This window comes from Sus scrofa, chromosome 7 (genome assembly GCF_000003025.6).
Source record: "Sus scrofa isolate TJ Tabasco breed Duroc chromosome 7, Sscrofa11.1, whole genome shotgun sequence".
Taxonomy (NCBI): domain Eukaryota; kingdom Metazoa; phylum Chordata; class Mammalia; order Artiodactyla; family Suidae; genus Sus; species Sus scrofa.
In genome coordinates, this window is record NC_010449.5 from 17,237,394 (window position 1) to 17,251,279 (window position 13,886).

The 13,886-nt window shown below is 44.7% G+C and overlaps 1 long non-coding RNA gene across 2 annotated transcripts in view; it reads left to right on the plus strand.

Moving 5' to 3' along the window:
- The window catches only part of LOC100512907, a 408,455-nt gene that overhangs the window by 290,936 nt on the left and 103,633 nt on the right, over positions 1–13,886 (plus strand). For both annotated transcript variants that reach the window (XR_002346090.1, XR_002346091.1), the window contains one exon: positions 951–1,066. This is a non-coding gene — a long non-coding RNA (uncharacterized LOC100512907). The remainder of the gene's footprint in view (positions 1–950; positions 1,067–13,886) is intronic.

A 13,886-nucleotide genomic window follows, 5' to 3' on the forward strand; every position in this document is an offset into this window, starting at 1 on the left:
CTCAGTGGGTTAAGGATCTGGTGTTGCTGTGAGCTGTGGTGTAGGTCACAGATATGGCTCTGATCTGCTGGCTGTGGCTGAGGCGTAGGCCGGCAGCTACAGTTCCGATTAGACCCCTAGCCTGGGAACCTCCATATGTTGCGGGTGTAGCCCCTAAAAAAAAAAACAGAAAAAAAAATGTATATATATATCTTTTCTTCTGGAATAACAACATTCTGCCTGGACTTTTCATGACCTTAAAAGTTTAATTGGAGATAGTGAGATGCGTTTTCCATTACAGGTCTTAGCAATAAGACCCTGCTCGCTCATGTTTGTTTAGTTACCTATATTTTACTTGGTCTTTATTTATTCACTTTTATTCATTTGTCGGTCTGGCTTTGTTGGTCTATAAAGGCTTACTAGGATAGTGTTGCTGTCTTACTGTCACCTCTATACTCTTGTGGTCTCTCCCCTGTAGGACCAAGAACCTTATTTACCTGCACATACCCAGTTGCCTAAGGACTGGGATTCTATCAAAGTCCTTTACATCTTGGCCTTACACTTGGCTGCCTTCCCACATAGTCTCCTTCATCTGGAATTTCACCTGAAAATTTAAAATTTCACCTAGTACCTTCTGTGGCAAATCACAGGCCAGAGGGGAGAGATGCTTGCATTCTGCCATAGAGCAGGTCCACTTGAGCATTTTGGTGAGGAGGAGTATGCTATCGATTACTGCAGGACATAAATGAGTCCAGGATGGGGTGTGTGGGGGGCGGGGGGAGGGGGCCAGTGAGGATACATTCTTCTTCCGCAGATCAATCTGTGCCTTAATTTTTTTCCCCTTTTCCCAGGTGGTCCGTATTAGTAAACATACTGGTTTTTCTCCGTGGGATCTGTATTTATTGCTTTAACAGTCTCTGACTCGGTGTTCTCTGAAAATGTAAAAAGTGTGTCTTCTTTTCCACTGTCAGGTCATCCCTGAGGTCATCGCTGAGCATCCTTAACTGCCCCTGATCTGTGGATAGCTGCTCTGTTGTCCATTTCATTAGATGCCCTTAAAACTAACAGAAAAGGGAAACAGCTGACGGTAAGATATTTTCCCCCCTCTGAGAAAATTTCTAGCTTACTTTTAAGTGCTGCCAACACAAGGTTTTTCTTATGAGTGGGTGGTATGACTATGGTTCAGAAATGTTTTTAGGACATTAAAATATTCAGAACCTTTTTTGGATATCTTTCCAAGGGGTAGAACAGGAAGAAGAAGATTGAAAGAGCACTTTACAGATAAGTTTTCAAATATTCAAATATTTTTGACGTTCTGAGTTTTAGATCCCAGTGTTCCATTGGCTTCTGGCTGTCACCTCTGGTCTGACCCACCAATACTTTAAACTGAAAATAGCCAGAGACAAACCCATACTGTCTGTTCTGCTCTCTCCTCTTGCTTTGACTTTGTACTTCAAAGATGGTCGTTGTCATTTACCTGCTGCTCGAGTGCCCTACCAAACACTCATTCTTTATTTAAGTAACTTGCCATGTGCTCTGAATATTGTTCTAATCCATCGCTATTTCCCCATCCTTATATGTGGTCTCTGTCATCGCCAGCATTGGCTGGTTCGAGCATCTTCTTGCTGGGCCACATAGTCTATTGCTCCCACCTTCCTAAAGTAGATCACACTGAGTTATTTCCCTTATTGACTGAAGAGCACAGTTACTTTTTAGCATTTCATGTCCTCTTCCTCTCATTTCCAAAATCCTCACATACCTGCATCCACAAATGTCTCTGCTTTGGTGGTCTGGTCCTGAGCTATCCACACTGCAGGTAAATGTTTTCCATCTTTTCCATCTTGCTATATCCGGTGAGTATTGACAACTAAGCGACTATACTAGACCAGAAATTGGGTGGCCTAGGGATGACCTCTCAGTTGCTGTATCTCTCCTTTCATCCCCACTGTCCTTCATGGCCAGTTTCCTTCCCCATGCGTCATCATTTGGTGGCCGTGATTTGCGATTTTTCCACCCATCTCGTTTTGACCTGGTCTGGGCTATTCCTGGGATCTCATTACCTAGTTACTCAGTTGAATAATCTAGCCTTCCTCTGTGGCTTCAGCTTGGACCACAACATCCTGATAGCTGAGGTCCCTTGCATCTGAGTTACTCCAATCAAGACTGGTGGTTGTGACATCTAAGGAGCACCTGGGAGGTGACTCTGCTCATTGCGTTTTTGTTTCCTATGACTGTAACAAATTGCCACAAGCTTGGTGGCTTACAGCAACAAATCGAGGTGTTCACAGGGCCATGTGCCTTCTGGAGGCCTAGCACAGAACCTGTTGCTTGTATTTTCTGGTGTCTAGCAGCTACTGAGATTCCCTAGCTTGAGGCTGCATCACTCCAGTATCTGCCTCCATGGTCTGAATGCCTTTCCTTCTTCTGTCTGTGGTCAAATTCCCCTCTACCTCCCTCTTATAAGCATACCTGTGCTTGCATTTAAGACTCAACTGGATAATCCAGAATAATCTCTGCATCTCAGGATCCCTAATTTAATTGCGTTGGCAGTCTCTTTGCCATACAAGGTAGCACTTACAGGTTCCAGGGATAAAGGGCCTGTTATTTTTGTAGGCTGTTAGTCATACTATGACACTATGCTTTACCCACCTAGCTTGGGCCTGCCCCTTCTCCTGGAAGCCCTGGTCCCAACCATTCCTGAGTCATGGTTATGCTTGCCAAGCCCATTGGCTTCTCTGCCTCTTTATCTGTTGCGCCTCCACCAAGAGAATTGGCCTCAGCAATGCTGTCGGTGTCCCTAGGGTCTGCCTCAGGCCAGGGGCTGGTGCCACCTCTCCTGCCCCTGTCTGTTTTACCTTAGTCTTGTACACTGAGTTACAGAAAATACCAAGTCCCTTTTCAGAAATACTCTGTGATGCTCTCTTTCTCTTATCCTACAAAGCCTTGCAGTCAAGCCCTCCCAGTCTCCATTGTGCTTCCTTTAAGGAGGGCCTATTTGAGACACACCCTGACATAGGGGCTGCTATTTGCTTATTGAGAAAGCCCTGTGCCCTTCTTCTGTAGTTGGTGTTTGTGTTCATTTTGTAAGGTCCTGTTCCAGTGTCAGATTCTTTGAAGCTTTCCTGAACCTCCCCCCCAACCCTCCATGCAGAATTAATTACTTCTTTCCTCTGTTCCTCCAAAGCACTCTGTTTGTACTTGATTCTAACCCACACTGTTTTCTCCTTTATCGTGTCTGTCTGCTCCTTGCCAGACTTTGAGGTTCATTAGAGCCAGGAATAGGATATTGCTTATCTTTTTTAATTTTAACCTGACACATGGCCCACAATAAGTGTTTAATGTAATACTGTATAATAGAATAAATGTGTATTGAATCCATTCAAATATCAAATTTTCCATAACATTTAATACTTTTCTCCCGATTTCCTTGTGAACCCCAAAGTAATTGTTTTCTAGAGGTGGCAATGTAAAATCCATTTTGGCTTTGTTTCTGTTACAAATGGGTCAAAAGTACTCTATGTTTTCTGGGCTCAAATTTCATTCAGTGTGAGGACATCATTACATGTACCCCTCCATGGAACCAACTTAATAAGAGACTTGACTAGCACTGGAAAACTACTAGAATGATGTTGCTTGATTGTCTTTGTGTAGCTCTGAACCTTTAAGCAAGAATTTGGGTTTACGTGTCAGGATTGCATCATTTTTACTTACTGGTGATTTGTCGAAACAGTGTTGTATTTTTTTTCCCCTTTATCTAGATATTTGATTTTGTCTGAGTAGTTGTGAATTTCAGAGTTATTTCCCCCACCTTTTCCCTAGAAGCTGGGGGGTGACGTGGCCTGCCGCCTCCCTGGTCTTAAATGCTGTGTCCTGTGTGGTATCTGCTGTGTTGTATTCCTGGTGTCTGTTTCCTGTTTCTGTAGCCTGGAGCCTCTTAGGAGTTTTGTCGAGGGTGCTGGTATTTTATTAAGTTGCACGTCTTATATTTATGAGAAACTCAAAGGGCTTTGAGGATTTTCTTTTTTGGGATCTAATCTTCTGGCAGCTCTCTGAGGTAGGTAGTGTGAAGCGTTATCTCCATTTTGCAGATGTTATAACAGAGGCATAGCACAACTTGATGCAGGCCCCATAGCAAATCAAGGGCTGAGGGGAAAATGTCTCCTGCGTCTTTCAACCTCCGTTTCAGTGATTGAGATGCCAGATGACTTGATTTTAATTTTTAACACTCCTACCCATTTTGACTTTGCACAGAATATTCTTAACAGCACTTGTGAGGCAGTCAGGGCTCGAACTTTAATACTTTTCTGTCTTTACCGCTTCTCTCATTTTTGTTAACGTTTGCACACACCTGTGTGTGTGTGTTTGATTTAAAAATTACATATGTATATATTTCTTTCAAAAGAATTCGTATACAAAGTTAGGGCCTGCCAGTGGTTATCTGGTCTGGGAACTGCATGTAAATATGGGGTTTCAGCATCATCAGCTTCTCTTGTGCTTTTAACAAACTTGTCAGGTGGACATACTGCATAGATATGAGCCACGGACATGAAAACATTTAAAAATATAACCCGTGACAAGTAATACTGTAAAACTGGATGGCAAGTACTCATTAATATATTCAATGCATGCTTTTTTATTTAGTTAATTCTTCCCCCGTAAATAATAGTATTTCCAGAAGTGAGCTAGCCCCTGATGTAACTTTCATACACTTTTCCTCAAATATGAAGATTTTTTTTTTTTCCACTCAGGATAGTGAATATACCCTTTTGAATTTCACCTTTTTACTGCAGATGGAAGTTCCTGATCGGATTTGCCCAAGTCTTTTTTTTGTCTCCAGGGCTTTGTGTCTGCAGTGTAGGTTGTGTGGCGAGGCTTCAGTCTCCTTGATGACTGCATTTGGAATGCCCCTCTCTTTGGCCAAGTGGCATTAATTATCCTCTTGCTCCTGGAGCACGAAGAACTGTGTGGCGGGGAAGTTTCCCCATAGGGTCCGCCGTCTCTGAGGCACCGTTTCACTGTGTGCTGTGGAATGATGGGGAGGCAGGCTCTGACACAGCTGCCTGAGGAGTCAGCCTGGAGACCTGTGTGTGGTTTCCCTAAGCGGGAGAGGGGATTTAGAGCACCTGGCGTGTGGGGGGGTGGGGGGTGCAACTTGCCAGCCTCCACTTTGTCAGCCTCCCCTCCCACCCCCTGAGCTTCTGAGCACCACCCAGCTGCAGTGCTTTTGCCTTGAAACCATTTGGAGCGGCTGGGACGGAGGCCACCCAGGGCTTCCGCGAGCAGCTGCGGCTGCCTGGCTCCTATTGGCCAGAACAGAGAGCTCCTCACTTATCTGCACTGAGCACGGGTGGCCGCGATCCCTTAGGATAATGCAATTTCTCACTGTCTGGGGGTGGAAGCTATTGTCCTCCTTTCCAGCTTGTTGTTTGAAGTCTTTTGTCAGGCTTCCGGCTTTTGCTGACTCACAACACACACACACACACACACACGCACGCACGCACACACGCACACATGCACACAAACAGAGAAACTCCTTCCCTCCCACCTCACTTCCTTAGCTCCCTCCTTCATCCTCACTTAATAGCTTTTGAAATTACTAAGATAACAACTGTCCCTCCTGCGGGGTGGGTAACAGCTTAAACAGGAAGTAGAAGGAACTGTTCGCACAGGTTCGGGACGTCTGAACGCTTTCTTCAGGGCTTGCTCTTTCCTTGTGACCTCTGCTTTTCTGTCCCTGCCTCCCCTCTGGAAGCGTTCTGGGCTGAGCCCAGAGCCTCAGTGTGGCCAGCGTGTGATTACAGAGGCATAATTCACCTTGGGGTTGGGGGGGGGGGGCTTCTGCAGATGAGTGAGTTGAAGGAGGCCGTTTTTGTTTCCCCGCTAGCAAATTGCCATCTCTAATGAACGTTTTAGGGAGGCAGTTTCTCCACCATCCCCCTGACGGTTGCCGACCTGTAATTAAAAGGAGAGAAGAACTTGATTCCCCATGTGTGCACCTGGGCCCTTTGTGGTGTCTCTTAGCAATATGCCACGAGGACCGACCGGCAGGTGATGGATTTCTAAAGCAGAAAATCAAGCTTCTTCACAATAGAAGCTTACAGTTTTAGAAATCGGGTGGTTACAAGCACTGTCATTTTGCCGACTTTGGCAGGCTGCAGGGAACCCAGTAGCCACGCTGACCGAGGTGCAAAACACAGAGAGTCAGCTTTCCTTCTTAATTACTTTTAAACCACGTTAGCTCCTTTTTAGGGTCAGAACAACAGCTCTCATGCTTCATGGTGGTGGCATTCTTGGTGCAATAAAATAATATTCTTATGTTGCCTTGGCATAAAATAGAACTTTTTGTTAATGGACGAAAAAGTGAGCAAGTGTGTAGGCAGCATCCCCGCCTGGTCGCCTCTTACTTTAGTAAATTGTACTGGTTGTGCACTTGGAACTTTTTGAATGTATTAAACTTCCTATACTGCGTGGGTCACTATTTCACAGCTAGGTAAGTCCCTTAACTGGTAAGGTGCAGCTTTCTCAATAGCATTTTAGACTAAGGTCAAGATACAAAAATAATCTCTATCTTCTATTCAGTTGTCACTAGTTCATGAAAATACTGCCAGAGGACTGGAAGACACAATTTTCTCATGTTTTATGACACAGGCTCCCCAGGGCCCCTGGGCCTAATTTGTTCTTAATAATTTTCAAAAGGGACTCAGGACTCTGTCCTTTAGCTCACCATCACTGTCTGGACTGCCTTAAAGAGAGCTGCAGTTTGATGCAGACACTGGGAGTTTCTAGGCAATGGAAAGTTCTGGAAAGTAGGTCATTTTCCCTCAGTGGTGGGTATGGTGTAAGTGTTAGGTGTTTTTGTGTGTGTGTGTGTGTGTGTGGTGTGGTGTTGGTGTTGACATCTACATATTCAGCTCCTAGTATAGAAATCAGAAGTCTTTCAGTTTCCCCCAGGCTTGTCTCCAAAGCCCATGCCTTGAATGCAGTTTGTAATAAGTAGAGGCAGCTCCTGTCTGGAAATGCTGGGCATCTCTGCTGGAGTTAGAGCTCTTGTTCCAGGCCTCAGGGCATAAAGACAGAGGGTGGTTTGCTGGCTTGCCCCGGAGCCCCTGGGCCTTTGCACACTGACGTTGGCACAGCTGCCTTTATCTGTGTGCAGAATCTTGCCTCCAGCCTTCCACAGAGTGGTGAGAGGGAGTCAGGGAGCAGTGGGAGGAGGGAGATGACTCAGCCTCTGCTAAATGTCAGGCACTGTGCTGGGTGCTGTTACCACATGTCACTGCATCAACACCATGGCCTGGAAAAGAAAGCATTTCGTAGATGAGGCAGCAAAGCACTTTGGAGCTCAGATGCTGGAAGCCATATCCCCCAGGTTTGAGTTAGAACTTTGTCACCTTCAAAGTATCCGACTACCTGCTCCCTTGGTTTCCCTGTTTGTAAGGGGGGGGGGATAATAACAGGACCCCACTCAATTGTGTTGTTGTGATAAATGCTTATAGAACTGTAAGGAAGAGCTTCTGCCAGACAGTATGGGATAAATGCTTGTGCAGGGGAATAGAAAAGCAGGTCAACAATGAGCATGCCCAGTGCACAGACTTAGCGGGTTAGGCTTTGAACTCGGATCTGCTGGTGTAAGAGAGGTGATCTTTGCTTTCGTTTCTTCCCAGTTTCATCGGAGTTGGTGTTCCGAGTCCATGCTCTTCGTTCCTCCTCACCTCACCTCATCGGGGTGGGCTTGTGGGTCTGGCTCTGGTTTTCCTATTCTCCCTGGTGGAGACATCCTACCCCTTTTCTCTTAAACAGAGGTTTAAGCTGGTCCATGCAGGCAGGCGATAAGGACTCCTTTCTCCCAAAGACTTGGGGTTGAACTGACATTTTACTTGCGTGGTCACACTTTCAGGATAGAATAAGCGATCCTTTGTTGTTCCCTCTCGCTGTTTTGTGTTCTTTTCTTCCCTCAGAAATGGAGGCGTCTTGTGGGCAGCTTCTATGTCCTGTACTTTGCATGGCTCTCACCCCGAGTGATGGACTCGGCTGAGCACCTAAGGCAGCAGCTCTTGGTATTTGAGTTGAGGAAGCAAAGAACCACATTCAGGGGCATTTTTCTGTCTCTACACATAAGATGCCACCGGAGAGCGTTTTTCCTCTTCCTGGTGGCAGGAGCAGGAATTGATAGTCTGGATTTTGAGAACTTTGACAGGTCTTTGACTTCTGGACAGTCTGCTTGGGTTTTCAGTTCTAAGCTGGGTCCCTCTGTCTTGGATCTCCAACATGGTGGAGTGGGCTTGAACCTGTGTGTCTTAATGCCAGCTTTCCTTGCTTACACTCTTAAGAAATGCTGCTAAAGATGTAGAATGTGTTTACAAAGTCTTGAAGTCTGACCACGAGGAATATAACATTTGGTCTCCAGTAAGGAAAACATGGAAGGGATTTGATTGCTTTTACCCCAGTCCCTCCTAACTCACCCCCACTGGTCCAGTTGCTTTTGTATGGAAGTTTTCACTTATGTTAAAATTTGCATAAACGGTGACTTTTTCTCTCCCCCTAAGGATGCAAGGTCGTTAAGGCAACACAACACTATTAATAGAATGTGGATGTGTGTGGTTTATTTTTGTTTTCAAAATGGAAATGTTTCTTTGGGGTTTTGGCATGCTCTTTGATATGCTGAAAGATGAGAAAACACCATTTGGGAAACTCAGCCCTTTTACCATATTAGGAAATTTCCAGTGCCTCAGATTTCACATTTAATGTTTTAATTGCCTGGTTTGGTCATTGAAAAATGTCAAGCCTCTCTCTTTCACATTTAGAGTTATCACCACCGTTTCCCCCTCTCCAGTGGTGGGCTGTTGCTGGCTTCTGCTTCCTGCCCCAGCCCTGGCATGGACTGAGTGTTTGCTCTGAGAAAGCAGTTCATCGCATGTCATTTTAAAGGAGCATCATGTTGACTTCGGATATAGTGGGCTTTCTCTTCTCTGTGATACCACACATGCAGTTGTTTGCCTGTGTTTGTAACTACCCTAAACGTGCACTTGAAATTGGGTTGCACTTTTAAAATGTTTGAGTTCCTTCGTGAATGGAGGGTACCACTCTTCCATAAAGTACAGAAGAAATCCAAGACCATGTTACCATCTTGATCTGAGGGCAGCATTGAAGAGGCAGCCGTGTACTAAAGAGAGAGAGATGGTGCTGGTGGTGAAGGGGGTGTTGGTGGGAGGAGAGTAAGAAGGGAGGAAAGAGACGAGTTAAGGTATTCCCTGGAATTTAGGCTTTCTAGGGACATCAAGATCCAGAGTAAAGGAAACATTTATTCTTCTGCCTTCTCCGGAAAAAACAATGTGGAAAGGACTTCTAAAATTCCCTTCTCGTAGATAATGACATGTGAGGGGGACAATCCTATGCATCATCTTTAGGGTCGTGCATAGTCTCAGGTTTAGAAGGGAAATGTCCTCACAGCTGGGGATTAAGGCAGCTTGGAGGGGGAACTATTTTTCACTTCCTATGCACAGCTCTCTCCAAGTGTCGTTTGTGCATAAAATGTTTATTCGGTTTTTCAATACCTAAATATACTTTTGAATTATTTTGTAATTCACACTCATTGTAGAAAACTTGGAAAATAGAGGAAACGCCTCCAAATGAAAATAAAAACACTTGATAGTTGTATAACATAGAAAGAATTTGGATTTATTGCCTTTCAGTATTTCTGTGTGCTTATGTGTATGTGCATTTTTATGTAAGTGGGCTCAACTTTGTGGAACATTTTGAATCCTGACTTTTTTCTGTAACAGTAACATAAACATGATATTTAATGGTCAAGTTGTAATTCTTGATGTGGCTCTATCTCAACTTAATTTCACAATCTCCCTGTAGGTTTTTCTGCTGTGCTGATTGTGTTGGTGGTGGTTTATTGTGTTAGGTAAGCAGTGTGCGTTAAAGAGCATCTTTGAGCATGAATGTTTTTTCCATCTTCCTGATGGTTTTATCAAGTTAGCATCCTTTATGGGAACTACTGTGCCTTTTAAAGGACCACTGTACATATTGCTAGATTGCTTCCCAAGAAAGATGTATCTTTCCAGCTCTAATATTTCAGATTATGCTTCTTGCTGCAGTTGAGTCAATACTGACCTCTTTTTTTTTTAAAGACTTCCCTAATCAGGAAAAAATAATGTATTATCTGTTACATTTAATTCCCATCCACACATTTAAAATTTAACTTTTTTATGGTGATAAATGCTTGGTAACATCATTTTTCTTCCCTTTAGTTTCTTTTCCTTTCATTTTGCTTCTCCTCTTCTCTCACTCTACCTAAATTCCTTTCAAACTTATCTCTCCTTTTCTATGGAATCTTTCTATTTTTCAGTCTACTTTTGCAAATCCATCCCCTTCCACCATCCCAACCAGTCTCGCTTTAGCAAGATTTCTCTGCTAATCCCACCCACATATCTGGCAAATTTCACTTCCATCTCTGTACAGGTTTCCACCCCTGGACCTGGTATCCCAGGCCTTTCTCCTATCCTTTAAGACAGCAGGTTCTGTCTGAGAAAGTGCCCCTGCCCCTGACTACATTAGCATGTAGCAATCTCCCCTCCATCTGTCTTGCGGTGCTCATTTGGCGCTTGTCACATGCTAATTTATATCTGTGGTTAAATCGTCATATGTGTTTCATCGCCCTGTGTGGACTGCCAAGCCTTGCAAGCACTGATGCTGGTTAGTACTCTCTGAACTCCCTCCCCACCTTGTGTGCCCCAAACATGTACCTAGAACAGTTCCCAAATCCTGGAAGAACTGAGTGCTCAGCAAAATGTTGTTTGATCACCCTGGTGGTTCTTTTTCCATCTGGTCTCCATTTCCTTTCTTCTTGACTTTCTCATTCAGTGATAGTCACTTGGTATATTCATTTTGGAAGCCGGGTTCCTTACTTGCCACCCATCTTTGAAACATTACCCTGTGCCCTCTTCATAATATGTCATGTTCAACCACCACAGAATCTTTGAGCCTTCGGAAATTGATTATCTCATTTTCTCATATCATTTCTCATTGTATGGTTTTGTTTTCTTGGCAGACTAGTCAATCTTACTTTCCTTTCATACACTTGCTACCACTCCTCTTCTCTGCCAACCCCTCATGTTTTATTATAACCCAGACTTGGCTCCTCTAAGGTATGGGGTTCTCCCCACATTCTAGATAGGGGACCAGGTGTACATGTGTGAAGAATTTGGAGATAAAGCACTGAGGAATGACATAGGCACTCTTAATGCACTAGGGAGAGACCTGGAGAAGGATGGATGTGAGCTGGTTTACTCAAAGGCATTATAGATACAGGTGGGACTTATTATGAAGGTTGAAGAATGGGTGAGATTTACATGGGACACAGGGAAAGAGAGGGTATTTAACAATTGAAACAAGAATAAACGGAGTCCCAGGAACTGCTGGTGGTAGTATTGGTGGTGGTGTTTGGTAGGAAGGAACATGGTATGTTAGTGGGAAAAGGGGGTAATAAGGACACTTAGGCTCAAAATCGACAAGAGGGGGACATAGAAAGAAATCATTCCGTGCTCAGGTGTGGAAGCCTACCATGAATACCTAGATGATCTCGCTAGACCTGTTACACGTTTTTTTCTTTAGATTCCTCCCTGCTGCTGCCCCTCCTTTCTGCTCTTTTTTTTTTTAAGCCACCTCCTAGAAATGCCATCATTTATATTTATTGAAATTTTCATGAATTTCCCAAACATTGTCTCATTTAATGCCTCTAATAATCTTGGGCAGGTGCTATTACCCTGATTTAAACGTAGGAACTGGAGGATCACTGAGATTAAGACATGGTCCTGGAGTTCCCATCATGGCTCAGCAGTAATGAATCCGACTAGTATCCATGAGGACATGGGTTCAATCCCTGTCCTCGCTCAGTGGGTTAAGGATACAGCCTTACCGTGAGCTGTGGTGTAGGTTGCAGACACAGCTCAGATCCCACATTGCTGTGGCTGTGGTGTAGGCCGGCAGCTGCAGCTCTAATTTGACCCCTAGCCTGGGAACTTTCATATGCCACAGGTGTGGCCCTAAAAAAAAAAAAAAAAAAATACAGAGGAATGCTCCTGAAGAGAGTTCCCATTGTGGCCTGGCAATAATGAACCCGACTAGTATCCATGAGGACATGGGTTCAATCCCTGACCTCACTCGTTGGATAAAGGATCCAGTGTTGCTGTGAGCTGTGGTGTAGGTCGAAGACAAGGCTTGGATCCTGTGTTGCTGTGTGGCTGTGGCATAGGCCAGAGGCTATAGCTCCAATTCAGCCGCAGCCTAGGAACCTCTATATGCTGCCCTAAAAAGCAAAAAAAAAAAAAGATTGAATTTGCCTGGGATGTGGAGTGTGAAGGGGAGCATGGTGGAGGATGAATCTGAAGAGGCCAGATCATGAGCAGTTTTAGATGCCATCATTAGAAATGTGAATTTCGCAGAGCACCGTGAGGAAGCATTTGAAAGGTTTGGAGGCTGGGTGCCATGGTCAAGTTGGTGGTACAGAAGGTGCCCCCCAGATGCAGTGGGAAGGATGACTCGCTGGAGGAGATCTAGCAGAGGCCACCCGCGGTGATGCTGGCCTCTGCCCCAGCACAGCTAAACAGACAGAGGAGTTTGCTGTCTCACAGGATTTGCGATCCAAAGGCACAAGCCTTGTTGCAGTTCGTGTTAACATCTGTGAGTCTCAAGTTAGAAAAATGCCTTGGAAGCCGTAAGGTCCACATAGCCCTGGCGCTGCCTCCTCCCAGCTTAGATAACCAAGGAGTTTATTCAACTTGGGATACCTCTTTGTCTCTCAATCCCAGGTCTAAAAAGCAAGCTGTTTCAAAATAAGTCTTCCTGACTGTTTAGAGTAACATTCAAGTATCCATCTATAGAAAGTAAAACTTTAAAATCCATAAAATACAAAACGTAGCTCAGGAGCTTCTTTCTCCCTATGGTCTGGGTTCACAAAGAGCACAAGAGCCGCTAAAGCAAAGAAGCTGGAGGAAAATGTGCTTCTGGTTTTTTTTCAGTCACCAAAGACAAGGGGGTGGGGAGGGAGGGTCCAGTTGGTCAGTGCAGCCAAACTTTTGGGCTGATAGAGCTGCTTTTTTTTCTGTGTAAAGAAAACACTTTTGTAGTTCTTCCTACATTTTTTTCATGAGTAACTTCCTTGAGAGACTAGTTCTTTAATTTCCCTCTCCCTTTTCGCCCCACAGAAGAGAAGTGATTATCCCAAGTTGCTGGTGGGAAGGCGCCACTGTGGACTCAGGTCTTGTAGTCCCTGGACGACTCTGGACTTGCCGTGCCCCCTTTAAGTTCCCTCGATGGCCTCACTGTTTCTATTACCTTGGTAGAGACAGAGAGTGCGACTCCCCCCCCTCCTGCCTAGCTGTCTCGTTGCCATGGAAACTTCCATTCCACACACCTGATTCACACATCATGCTTGGCTGGGTCCAGACAGAGGTCACAGACTGGCATTTGCCCTTTGTTTCCCCTTTTTGTGTTTTTCAGACACTTAAAAATGGATAGGGAGAGATCGTGGGGTGGGGGCTGTGAGTGAGAAAGTTGTGTTGTTGGGGCTGGACATTTGGGGGTTTTAAAAAAACAGTACCTGTGAAGGGAGGAGACCAAATGGAAAAGTCTGTAGTTTGAAGCTTCTTGTGGAAGGAAAGGCTTTGTCCTAGGATGCGTCTGCCAGGGATTTTTCTGGATTTCCAGTAAGAGAAGAGACAGGTAGAAAGGATTCAGGAAGCTGATGCTCCTGAGTGGGTTTTGGTCCCATTTGCACTAGGTTGTCCAGTCTGAGCTTGGTGTGTACATGTTCCGACTGTAACCTGGCTTTAGGCATCTGCCCTCTGCGGATGCTCCTTAGACCATGGCTTTGCTGTCATGTAAAGTTAAATGTTTTGGAA